Genomic DNA, 13,246 nt, shown 5'->3' with positions numbered 1-13,246 from the left:
ATATCACCTCATAATTGTCAAAATGACTATTATCAAAAACACAAGAGGTAACAAATGCTGGGAGGGTGTGGAGAAAAGCCTCGTGCACTGTTGCTGGGAGAACACAGTATGGAGGTTCCTCAGGAAATTAAAAATAGAACTACCATATGACTCAGCAATCCCACTTCTGGGTATATATGCAAAGGGAAGGAAAGCAGTACCTTGAAGAGATATCTGCACTTCCACATTCATAGCAGCATTATTCACAATAGCCAAGGTATGAAAACAACCTAAATGTCCATCAACAGATGAAATGATAAAGAAAATGTACTGTGTATATATATATATATAATGGAATGTTATCTCGCCTTTAAAAAGAAGGAAATCCTGCCATGTGCAACAACATGGATGAACCTGGAGGGTATTATACTAAGTGAAATAAACCAGACAGAAAAAGGACAAATACCACATGGTTTCACTTATATGCGGAATTTAAAATTAAAAGAAAAGTCAAACCCAAGTAACAGAGAGTAGAAAAAGTAGTTGCCAGGAGATGGGCGTTGGGGAGAGGGAGATAGAGATGTTGGTAGAGGGCACAACTTTTCACTTTTAAGATGAATAAGGCCTGAGAGTCTAATGTATAACGTGGTGACTCTAATTGGTAACACTGTAATGTATACCTGAAATGTACTGAGAGTAGAACTTAAATATTCTCACACATACACACCAAAAGGTACACATGTGAGGTAATAGATGTCTTAACTAACTTCACGGGAAGAATCCTTCCACAATGCATCAGTATGCCAAATCATCACACTGTACACTTTAAATATCTTACAATTTTATTTGCTAATTGTACCTCAATAAAGCTGAAAAGAAAAAAGCTGCTGATGGTGCCACATTAAGCTCATGCTTTTAATAGAGTCATTTTGAGCAGGCTTCCATATTGTGATAAAAGCTCTTGAAAATAGACTTTTTGATTCCATGAGATGGCCCCACTGCTAAATAAACATAATTATTCATACAAAATACACCCACCCTACATTTACACGGTGCTAGAAGGTGTAAAGGTTATAGTTAACCAACATCAGAATCAAAACCAAGTCACTTTCACACTATACCAATAGTATGTATATCCTGCACATAATATAATTATAAAATAAATACTTACTACTTTCAAAAAGGTTATATTTTTCACATCCAGGTGCTAATTTTTCAGTTTGTCTGCAACACTGATAACTTCCGTCTGCCCAAAATTTAGGATGATATTTAATCATAATATTATTGTTGTTCTTTATTTCTGTAATTCATAGAAACATTAAATGATTAGTGAGATAAAACAGATGACAGAACATTTTGTAGGTAACACTGTCAATCATTCTCTATTTCTCAGATATTACGTTTATTATGAAAACACCTTCATAACATCATACAACCCAGCATTCAGAAAATCCATATGGTTCTCTTCCACCTTCTTATTTCGATGAAGCATCCTTGTTAGCAGAAGTGACCTCTGCTGTACCATGATGGATAAACACACAATTCAGCCCACACCATTCTGTTCTGCAGAAGAAGGGATGAGGACTGTGCAGAACAAATCACCCATTGAGACACTCTACGCATAAGTCATCATCCACACCAAATGTTGACTACATAGGCCATTTCTTAGAAAATAAAATCCTATTATCATAAAAGCCCAGTGCTTTCTCATCTTTAAATGTTTTAGGCATTAAATGAAAGCATGCATTTTTTAGAAACTACGTGCATACCACTAGAAGGAATCAGATTATAAAAGAGGAAGTTGTCTTCATCATGTATCACAATAGCAGAGGGTCCTCAGAGAAACACTTATTGTAGATTAAAAGATTAAAAATGCAAGATACATTAGCCATATTTCTCTTCTAGTGGTAACAATGTTATATCCTAAAATTATGTACAGTTAATATTTCATTATGAGTTTTACCTTCTTTTAACTTCTTCACCCACCGGTCCCTGCTTTGTGCACTAGGTGCAAAAATGTAAAGTGTGTTAGCATCATGAACAACCTAAAATAAAACAAAAGATGGAATCGGTAGAAATACTTAGACACAGCACTTCTGTCTAGCACAGAGCCCTTGGTACCAGAGGCATCAGTAAATGATTCTGAAATGATCAAATAAAAGTCAATTACTTTGGATCCAAAGAACCTACATTCCTTTCTTACAACAGCGTATCTATTCATGTCTACATCAAATGGGATACACATTTTGCAAAGGACTGCGTTTTTATAGAGGAAAAAATAGAGAGAGAGGCCAAGATGCTTCACGAATCTTATTTCTTGCAATCTAATTAACTGAAGATCCTTAAGTAAATTTGGTGTAGCAGGGATTACTCTAATCTAGCATTTTTCTGAATATTTTACATGAATGGACTACTCTGTCAGTGTCATTCCTATACCTTCCTTTTGCCACTATAACTTTATTAAACACTATCCCAACTCTAGACTCTGTGCTTTACAGACATTAACTCAGTTAATCCTACCATTAAGGTATCAGTATTTACATTTTACGGAGGAGGAGACTAAGGCTATTCCCCAGACCTTCCCCTCCTGTGTACCTCCATACGGCACCATTCATACAGAACACACTGCATATGGTGCCCCCTAATGCTGTGCTACGTAACCTGCCCATCTCATCTGGCTGGCAATCCAGAAAACCAGGATCCTGACTTCAGAGCCCGAACTGTGAACCACAGTGCCTCTTTTAGAGGTAACTCGTGGTGAGCAATTAAAGCCTTATTCTTAGTATTTTTAATATCAGCAATAAAATTCAGCCTGGGAAACTAACCCAAGAATTTTGTCTTTGGTCTGTCACTTTACCTTTGGTCACAGTCACAAAGCAGAAACACCTTGACTGGCTAAAAAGAAATAGAAGGCTAGAAACCTCCCTTCTGACACAGAAAGACAAATACTGCATGATCTCACTCTATGTGGAATCTAAAATAGTCAAATTCATAGCAGTAGAGAGAGTGGTGGTTGCCAGGGACAGGGAGGAGGGGTAAATAGGGAGATGTTGGTCAGAGGGTACAAAGTTTCAGTTAAGCAACATGAATGAGTTCTGGAAATCTAACGTACAGCACGGTGACTACAGTTAACAGTACTGTATTGTATACTTGAAATTTGCTAGGAGGGTAGGTCTTAAGTGCTCACACACGGGAAGGAAAGAAGAAGGAAGGAAGGAGGGAAGGAGGGAAGGAAGGAAGGGGAAAGGGGGAAGGGGGAAGGGGGAAGGACGGAAGGAGGGAAGGAGGGAAGGAAAGGAAGGGAAAAAGAAAGAAAATGCTAATTATGTGAAGTCATGGATACGTTAATCACTCAACTGAGATCATCTCATAATGTACACATATATCAAAACATCAAGTTGTACATCTTAAATATACACAATTCCTATGTGTCAACTGCACCTCACTAAAGCTGAAAAAAAATTTTATTTTTTACCAACCACCAAAGCAATGGCAGGAAACTGTAATGTTGAATAGTAAGCATGACTAAAAGCCCAGAATTATGCTGTGGCAAAAAAACATGCCAGCTTACCTGAAATGGATATTTATTTTGGCAGGGAATAACACCCTCATCATTCTTCACTACTTCCACACACTTGATTTTTGAAACATCAATAAATCCCTTTCTGTATTTTTTCTGTTAAAAGAAAAACAAAGGGAGGCAATCATAACAAGAAAAAATGTTATTAATAGAAATATTTGTTAATGAAATCACTGATTCAAAATACTACAGTTTTCTTAATAATTACCTAAATCATGTTTCCATTTATTGTCAAAACTGTTCAAAATACTAACATTGTGAGAACTGTAATAAAATAATAATATTATTATATAAAAAGTAATTATTTCTGTTTATTTCTAAAGATGAAATTTTCCTATCCTTGCCCCCAAAACACTTTTTTGCCCCTAAAACTCCCTTTTATTGTCACCTTCCCCTTTCAGACATATATCTTTTCAATTTCTTCAACATCTTGTTGACAGCACTCCATCCCCACTCACTCACCCCACCAAAATAGCATCAAAGACCAAACCAAGCAAAACTCCAGGTACTTGAGGGGGCACTCAGTCAGTTACACCTCTGACTCTCGGTTTCAGCTCAGGTCATGATCTCAGGACTGTGAGATCAAGCCCCACATAAGGCTCCGTGCTCAGCATGGAGTCTGCTTGAGATTCTTTCCCTCTCCTTCTGCCCCTCCCCCCTGCATATGCGCTCTCCCTCTCTCTCTCTCTCTCTCTCTCTCCCCCTCCCTAGCTCTAAAATAAATAAATAAAAAATAATAATAACCTTTAAAAAAAAAAAAAAGAACTCCAGGTACTTGAACAAAGATGCAAACTCTAGCCAGTTACTTTTTTCTCCTGCAACACAGATAACTCAGGAGGATTTGAGGTGGACTTAAGGTATTCGCATAAAACTTCCATTCAGATTCTATTGTTGGATATTCTACTCTACTTCTCTATTCCCCTCTCTCTTTCTGCTCACTGAACTTCTGCCTGCAGCAATTAACTAAGGACACATCAGGACCTCCCTCCAGCCTGAAGCATAGTAATCTCATACCCGAAAATTCATCAAAGGGAAAATCTAAAAGAAAACAAAGTAGCATGTGCCAACATAAGTTGATAAAATACACCCATTAAAAACCATTACAAACACAATGTAGAAATAAAAAAGGTTCACTGAATAATACTAACTGATATATTCCACACAAAAAGCTGTATAAAGACTTAAGTTATCTTTGGGAAGAGGATGGTAGATATTCGTATGATAAAGAATAGAAGGAAAAGCAGAGAAATGAAGAACACTGTAATATTTGGGGTGACCCAGCTACCTCCTGGCTCTGGTCATTCAAAATTGCTTCACTGAATATTCTAAAATTGTCCTCTGGTCACAACCTTTGAGCCCCCTGTCCTGCTCTCAGGAACCTGCTCTGCATTTTTACTGTCACCATAAGACTTTCAGACCTGCCCACTTTCCCAGGCCACCAGCTCCCATCTGACAGCTGACTAGACTCTTCTGGAGGTCATTTCACCATAGTATCCTCTTTCTTCTCTCTCTTCCCTCTCTCCCCCAACCCCTTCATGAGTCCCACATATCTCTTGACAATTTTGTCAGTGACCAGTTCTATCTACACCTTCCCTATTCCTTCATACCTGGCTGCAGAAAGTCAACGATAATCCTAATTTCTTCTCTATGCTTCCCCAGGCCTTGACTGCGGCTCCTCACCTCCTTTGAGAGAACCCGGTGGCCTCCATGGAGAACACCAGTCTTATCAGAACTACAAACCTTTCCCATTCCCTTCATCCCAGGAGACATGCTCCCTCACTGCTTTATGAAGAAGAGAACAGCCTTCCCACGAGCACACCCTCCAACTTCTTCCCTCTGGAAATCAAAAGCATTCTAAGATTTATCTTTTTTTTCTTCTCTTTCATCCTGTCTCTTGGAGAAGTTAAGGATACTGCAGCTCAGACAGGTTAAATATATTCATCAAGGACCCCAACTGACCCCAAAGCCCAGTGGGCCCTGGGATAACCAGGCTGCAAACAAGTAACAGCATTAATGCAGCTAAATCCCCAAGCAGGGCAACAAGGATTCTGAGCATGGACTAAGCTTCAGCCAGGGTAGACAGAAGAACATTCTCCCCAGCCGTGCTTTTTTGAGGAACTTCCTTCTACCTATAGACACATTCAGGCCTCTCCCATCCATACCAAGAACCCTTCTTCTGGCCCTGCTATTGCCCTCGCTTTCCTCTTCCCTTCCTGAAAGAGAAGATGCTTACATCCTCAGCCTTCATTTCCTTCCTGCCCACTCCTCCTCCTTAGCCACTTGCCAACTACATCCACCTCACCACAGCCTGCTAAGCTGGTATCAAAAATGTCACCAGGGACCAAACCCAACAGTCTTTCCTCAACTGTCATCCACTCACACCTTTATGAGGCATCTGAAAGTGCCACCACTCTCTTCTCCCTGAGTGGCCTTGACTTTGGGTCATCCTGGTTTTTCCTACTCTCCCTTCCCTTCAGGGTTCCACAGACAACACCTGTCCTGTGTCAGCAACTGTGTCAAGGAGCACAAGGTCAAGATCAGGGAAGCTCACTTCCTGAGCAGACAGCTCAACTATTATGCCATTCAATCCTCACAAACTCTGTGAGGTAAACATGACCAGACACATTGTACAGAGAGAAGAATCGAAAATTACTTGCCCAAGACAGACAGTATTTATGATACTGTATATTAAAAAGATGCTCATGGACACAGAGGAGTTGAAGCTTCAATGCCAATTCTGGAAGAGAAATTCTGGGATGTGACAGGGAGGAACTGAACGGCACATGACAGGGAAGGAGGAAAAGCACATACGAAGAAAAACATAATCCAGAATGACCTCAGTTGCCTCATATGTAAAATGGGAATAATAACAGCTATGAGAATTAAATGAGTTGGTATTTGCCAAGTGCTTAGAATAGTGTCTGGCCTAGAATATGATATCAGTAAGTGTTGGCTACATAAAATAAATAAGTAGCAAAAAAAAAAAAAAAAAAAGACCAGTGTGGCTGAAGCACAGGGTGCTTGAGGCAGGATGGAAAGATGAGCAGGGCCAGCCTGTAAAAAACCTGCTGCACAGTGGTAAGAGGTCTGGTCAGACAGAGCCACCTGCCCTGTTCCTGAGGCCTGTGACAGTTAATGGGTGGAAGAAATTGCCAGAGCACCATCCTCCTATTAACAAGTCACACATGTTCACTGTAGAAACCTTAGTTTCTACAAAGAGAATCAAATGACCCTTAATCTCCCAACCTTGGAGAAAATCACTATTGACATCATGGCATTTTCCCGACATTGGTCTCAGGGGTCATTTATCACCTGCCAGCTCTCTTAGCCCTTGAGCAGGAGGCTATATATGGTCTGTTTCCAAGACCAAGATACCCATCTCCACCCACCACCTGCCCCTGCTATTAAATGCAGCTGTTAAATGCAGGTCAATCTATACCGGAAAATTTAGGATAGCCTGTATACTGGGTTGACTTATGCCCCCTAAATTCATGTTCTGGGACATACAATCTATTCATGTACTGTACGAATATTGGGGTTTGCAGATAAAGGTTCGAATATAAGCTGCTCATGCATGATTTTATCTAGCCCACCAGCAAACACTGATCAGACACCAAGCACAGCATTGTGTGCTGTAGCTGCAAAATTATGCAAGGGGTTTGAGGGTCTCCCTAAGAGGAGTTCACAATAATATATTGGGTGGAAGGAGAAGAATGGAATGATTCACAATCAGATAATGATGAACTCATGTGAACTCATGGTGTTTACAGAGTGGGGCGCTGACTGGACCAGAAGAAGCTGAGGAAGTTTCAGGGAGGAAGTACCGCTTTGATTTGGTTTCTAAAGGGTAAGTAGGAGTTTTCTTATAAAGTAGAGAAAAAAATTCCAGGCAGCAGAGACAACAAAGCGCTCATTTAGGCAACAGGAAAAAATTCATGTGGCTCAGAGTGGTTCAGGGGAAGTGTAGGAAATGACACCAAAAAGGTTATTTGGGACCAAATTAGGAAGATGCCTATATGCCAGACTTAGGAGTTTGGAAGAAGTGCTGTACTGGGGTTTGCTTTTGAAATCGTTAATTATTGATGGCACGGGGACGAATGGATAGACAGGGAGGCTAGCCAGGAGCCTGCTGCAGTCGTTCAGGTGAGGGATGACAAGGTCATGAACCCAGTCGATGGCAGTAAATCAGGTGAGGAAAGCAGGGATGCCAGAACATTAGAAGAGAGAGTCCACATAACTCTGGCATCAATTAAATGTGGGGATTAAGAGAGAGGAAGGAGTTAGGAAACCTCAGGGATTTTGAGTCTGAGTGACCAGTAGACACCAACACCATGAATCACCATAGGGAACACAGAAGAATCAGGTTTGAAATAATGTTGGGAAATGTTTTTTGAGTTGACTATTAGACAACCCACTGGAAATGTTTGAAGGGAATTGACAATATGAGGCTCGTACTCAGCAATGCTTATCACTTTCTTTATAGTAAAGAGAATTCTGCCTTTCTCAACACATATGTTGTGTATATATAGTAGAATCTTATTCTAGCCACATCTCAGGGAACCCTAGGAGGTCAGGCAAGGTCGAGGAAGAGACTTGCCATAGGGAACCCTAAGAGTTACTGAAAGAGCCATGTGCCTGCCCCCTTAACACCTGGTCTTTGCACTCTGGTGAATCAAGAGTTAACACTGAGAAGGGACATAGAACATATAGTTTTTTCTCCATTCAGACTATTTAACATTTCTTCAATAGGAAAATTACTTCATGATTACTGAAGTATGCTATACATTATTGTTACTATTGTGGCCCAAGGAGAAATATCCAAGGTCATTATATGTTTCATGTGAAGTTTCCCTTTTATTTCTACAGGCTTCACCCTGCCCACCAAACTGAAAATCACAATTAAGCCAAGACATCACCTTACTCATGTTTGAGTCATCCAAGCTGAAAAATCTACCTGGCACTTAGCAGATGTTCATTAAACAGTGTGCTGAGCCAGTCTGCAAAGAAGTATGCCTGACACTCTGTGTGTATGTGCGTGTGTGCGTGTGTGTGTGGGTGTAACACAGGATATGTATCTCTCCTCTCTTGCATATACTCTATATACTCTACCAAGCTTGAAAATGAGTTAAGTATTTGCCATTTTACACATTTCTAAACCAGCACAAATGGGGAAACTAGATCTAGATGAACTATAACTTGCTTAAAACTCTGTATCAACTGAATGGCAGAACTGGGAGGTAAATGCAAGAGATCCTATCCCCCAGGAAGTCTTTCAAGGTACCCTGTTTTCCTTTAATTTCCAGAATACTCAGTATTTTAAGAATATCAATATCAATCCTAAATTAACGAAGTAACATTTTTTCTAAACGTATACAAGCATTTGTTGGCCCCAGGTAAATGTGGGAAGTCAGCCATTTATCTTCAGGACACCCTGTGTCCTCCTTCTACACCCTACTCCCCAGGCCTCTGAGTCCCCATTAGGCACAGTGAAAGACCTACCATAATTTTCCTCCAATATTGCAAATGATCCGTCCCCTTTTCCCCATCACAGCTTTTATTCCTAATGTGGCTATCCCCAGCGGCATGCCACAGAAGAAACTTGCTGGATGAAATCACCCTTGCATTGCAATAGGATCTCAGGAAGGGGGCAGGAGCTGTGGAAACAGGGCGACCCTGTGTCCAGACTCTGCTTTGCCACTTAGAAGTTGTATGGCCTAGGGCAAGTTCTGTCCCCTCCCTCTCAGTTCCCTTGTCTGCAGGACAGGACACTACTATTCATTCTGCTAAGCTTTCAAGCAGCAATAAAGATAACGCACACAGGTACTTAGCACAGTGTCTGGCATATGAAGTCGCTCCCTAAATGCAGCATTTACTATTAGTTTTCACAACAACCCTGGGAAGTTGTTATGAAACTGATCATATGAGCAGTTACAAGACCGGCTAAGAGGCTAAGCCACAGATTGAACCCAGAGCTCTCAAAAACACTAAAGCGTTTACCTGACTCCAGGTCTCTCAAGCTGGAATATTTTTGGACTCTTATAAAAAATAAAATTATCTTATGTCAACATCTAACACTTGTAGAGCACTCACTATGTATGAATCAGGCACTATGTGAACCTCTGCACATGGATGACTCAATGAACCTTCACAGCATTGTATGAGAACTCTTGTCATCCCATTTAACAGATGAAGAAATCAAGGCTTAAAGGGTATAATTAACCACCAAAAGTCCCACAATAAACCGGGATTTGAACTCGTCTAATTCCAATCTTGAATTCTTAAGTGTCACACACACTTGAGTAACTTGGTATCACTTAACTAAGGACACACATAAAATAAGTGGAAACTTCTAATGCTTATACCTCTTAATACCTATAAGACAAAAGCTAGTTCACAAATTAAACACAAATGAAATTATATAAAAAATAAGATTTAAATGAACGTTACCTGAATGTGATGGATGGGTGTTTGCTGGAGTTGAATTTCTGTCCCTACAAGCTTGCATTGCTGTGGGCTATGGGACAATCACTTCCACCCTTTCTCTCAATTTCAACTACAGGGAACCTCTGCTTTTGTACATACAGCACCATGCTAGCATTAGGCCTCCATTTGGCACACTAAATTGTTTAGTGTTCGATCAGCCACTGTTCTTTCTCAATAGGCCACAACAATTAAAACATCTTAAATGTTGGGGCGCCTGGGTGGCTCAGTCGTTAGGCGCCTGCCTTTGGCTCAGGTCATCATCCCAGGGTCCTGGGATCGAGCCCCGCATCGGGCTCCCTGCTCGGCGGGAAGCCTGCTTCTCCCTCTCCCACTGCCCCTGCTTGTGTTCCTGCTCTCGCTGTGTCTCTCTCTGTCAAATAAATAAATAAAATATTTAAAAAAAAAAAAACATCTTAAATGTAAACCCAAAGATGGGAGATGGGCTGCTGACATGGCACATTCAGTGACAAGGAACTACCCAAAAAATATAGACAAAAAGTGTGTGTGTATACCCATATATGTAACATATAATATCATACATATGTATGAACACACAGGTTATATTTCTGGGGGAGCTGTGTAAAATATTGCCATCAAATTAAGAACAGAAAATTTAAAATTCCTAGAACCTGCAGTCCTCGGCAGATGGGTAGCACCAAAGTTGCTGTTAACATTCACTGCATTCCATCAGGACAGTTCCTTCATTCAGCCATATTCATCAAGATGGATTTCTACCTCCCCCTACCACCAGCAAGGCACAGATACCAAAGAACCACAATGGAGATAAACAAGTTCAAAATGTCTAGGTGTTAAGGAGTTTACAACCAGACATTTGCTGAGGTTAAGGAGAAGAACAGTAATTGTTTACAATGAAAGTTCAGATGGGTCAATACTACACAGCTAAAGAGTTCCAGTCAATTCTTAAAAAGAAAAGGAAAGAAAATGACGCAGTCTACTAAAGATCTCCAACAAGCCAAAGGCCTATTTTATTCATGAGGGTAGTTCTTTTCCCTTTCCACTCAGGACACAGTTCAAAGAATGGGCCTAAGTGCAGCAAGACACATTAATTATGACAAACAAGTCCTCAAGATGGGTTTGGCGGGGGGTTTTGTGGATATTGAGAACAATTTTGATGTAGACCTCTCTGGCATCAGGAGAAGTAGAATACATAAAATTCAAAGGCATTTCCAACTTGATGGTGGTATGATAAAATGCCCCTCTTCACCAAGGGCTGAATTCTACTGAAAAATGAAAGAAAGTAAAAACAAAAACTCAGCATCCTAACCTTTCTTCCTCCCTTTTCAACAACTTATAATAATAATTGACATAGGTGCTTTACATTTTGTAGAGTGCTTTTACACTACAAAAAAATAACCCCCAAAACAACAACAACAACAAAACCCCAGCATTTTTACATAAAGAAGCCAGCAGTTACATAAACATGGTTCAATTATGGTTTTTAACATAATATCCAGCATAAAAACAGGATATTGAAAAACTGCTATAAATTATAAGGAATCTGAAGGCAGAAAATTCCATTTCTGAACTCACAGAATGTAAGATAATGCTAATATAGACAAGCATAAGGTGTCTGGAGATACTTTTTTCACTGTATTTAAAAAGTTTTTTCTTGAGTAGCCATTCCCTCTTAGGACTTTTCTATACTTCTGGCAACCCTTCCCCAAATCCCCCTTGTGGCCCAAAAACACTTCTAAAAACTATTACCAGATATGTTTATCACAGTTGAAAGCAAAACTTACTAACACGTGTTTTGAAATAAGTCTAAAAGGGATTTACCTAGTTTAATTTTTAAAATTAGGGTGCCTGGGTGGCTCAGTGACTGCCTTCGGGCTCAGGTCATGATCCTGGGGTCCTGGGATCGAGTCCCACATCGGGCTTCCCTTGCTCTGCGGGGAGCCTGCTTCTCTCTCTGCCTCTGCCTGCCATTCCCCCTGCTTGTGCTCTCTCTGTCAAATAAAGAAATAAAATCTTAAAAAAATAAAATAAAATTAGTAAAAATTAGAATGAGTTAGGTAGAAATAAATGTATATGCATCCTTCATAAATTTCATGTAACAAACTTCCAAATTCAAGGAATTCCAGACTTAATAAATTCAATCCAAAGATTACAAATCCTTTGGAGCCGAGACGATGCCAGTGAGCTCGGATTGCCACGTTTTCTTCTTCCTGGGTGCCCATCTCTGCTGCATTTTTTCACCGTCATGCATTTAGGTGAGGGCACAGGAATGAACTTTAGCCAAGGGAGTGCAGGTGGAAGTGATGTTGAGACCACTTCCTGTCCTCTAAAACCTTGCATACCATCTCCCATGGTCCATCTCCTCCTTTGTGATCCAGCTGGATGAGAAAGTCCAGTGGAAGAGTCAGAAGACCCCAAGACAATGGCGTGCTAGTGGGTATAAAATTTGTTTTTGGGGAGGCACCTGGGTGGCTCAGCTGGTTAAGCATCTGACTCTTGATTTCGGCTCAGGTCATGATCTCGGGGTCCTGGGCTCGAGCCCTGCATGTGGCTCCACGCTCAGCCAGGAGCCTGCTTGAGATTCTCTCTCTCCCTCTCCCTCTGCCCCTCACCCAGAGCATGCTTACGCTCTCTCTTTCTCAAATAATAAATAAATAAATCTTAAAAAAAAAAGATTTCTTTTTGGGTTGATGAATACGTTCTAAAATTGATTGCAGTGACAGTTGCACGACTCTGTGAACCTACTAAAAATCACTGAATTACAGAATTTAAGTAGGTGAATTATATCTCAATAAAGCTCTTCTTAAGGGCGCCTGGGTGGCTCAGTCGTTAAGCGTCTGCCTTCGGCTCAGGTTATGATCCCAGGGTCCTGGGATCGAGCCCTGCATCGGGCTCCCTGCTCCGCGGGAAGCCTGCTTCTCCCTCTCCCACTCCCCCTGCTTGTGTTCCCTCTCTCGCTGTGTATCTCTCTGTCAAATAAATAAATAAAATCTTTAAAAAAAAAAAAAAGCTCTTCTTAAATAAAAACAAAAAAGACAACAGAGCCACTATATGGAAGGTGCTTAGATTCCTGAATCAAAAGTATAGGGTAGTTGTATGTAATGTAAGTAAGAAATAAACTCTTTATTGTGTTAAGGCATTGGGTTTGGGGGACTGCATGTTACAGCAGTTAGCTACCTTTTAAAATACCTTCTAGAATAAGAAGATCCCACATCTCAGGTACTTAAT

General features: G+C 40.5%; 1 long non-coding RNA gene across 1 annotated transcript; it reads right to left on the bottom strand.

The window, feature by feature from the left end:
* Positions 1–1,147: 1,147 nt before the first annotated feature.
* LOC145718413 (uncharacterized) lies at positions 1,148–3,787 on the bottom strand. The gene is made up of 3 exons (XR_014141790.1): positions 3,551–3,787; positions 1,943–2,024; positions 1,148–1,279 (listed from the first exon to the last, which is right to left on the bottom strand). It is a non-coding gene; the product is annotated as an uncharacterized LOC145718413 (long non-coding RNA).
* Between the last annotated feature and the right edge of the window lie 9,459 nt (positions 3,788–13,246).

This window comes from Leptonychotes weddellii, unplaced genomic scaffold (genome assembly GCF_054177405.1).
Source record: "Leptonychotes weddellii isolate Sample4059 unplaced genomic scaffold, ASM5417740v2 HiC_scaffold_1535, whole genome shotgun sequence".
Classification (NCBI taxonomy): domain Eukaryota; kingdom Metazoa; phylum Chordata; class Mammalia; order Carnivora; family Phocidae; genus Leptonychotes; species Leptonychotes weddellii.
Note: the sequence above shows the minus strand (reverse complement) of the source record. Positions and strands in the feature narration are given on the sequence as shown.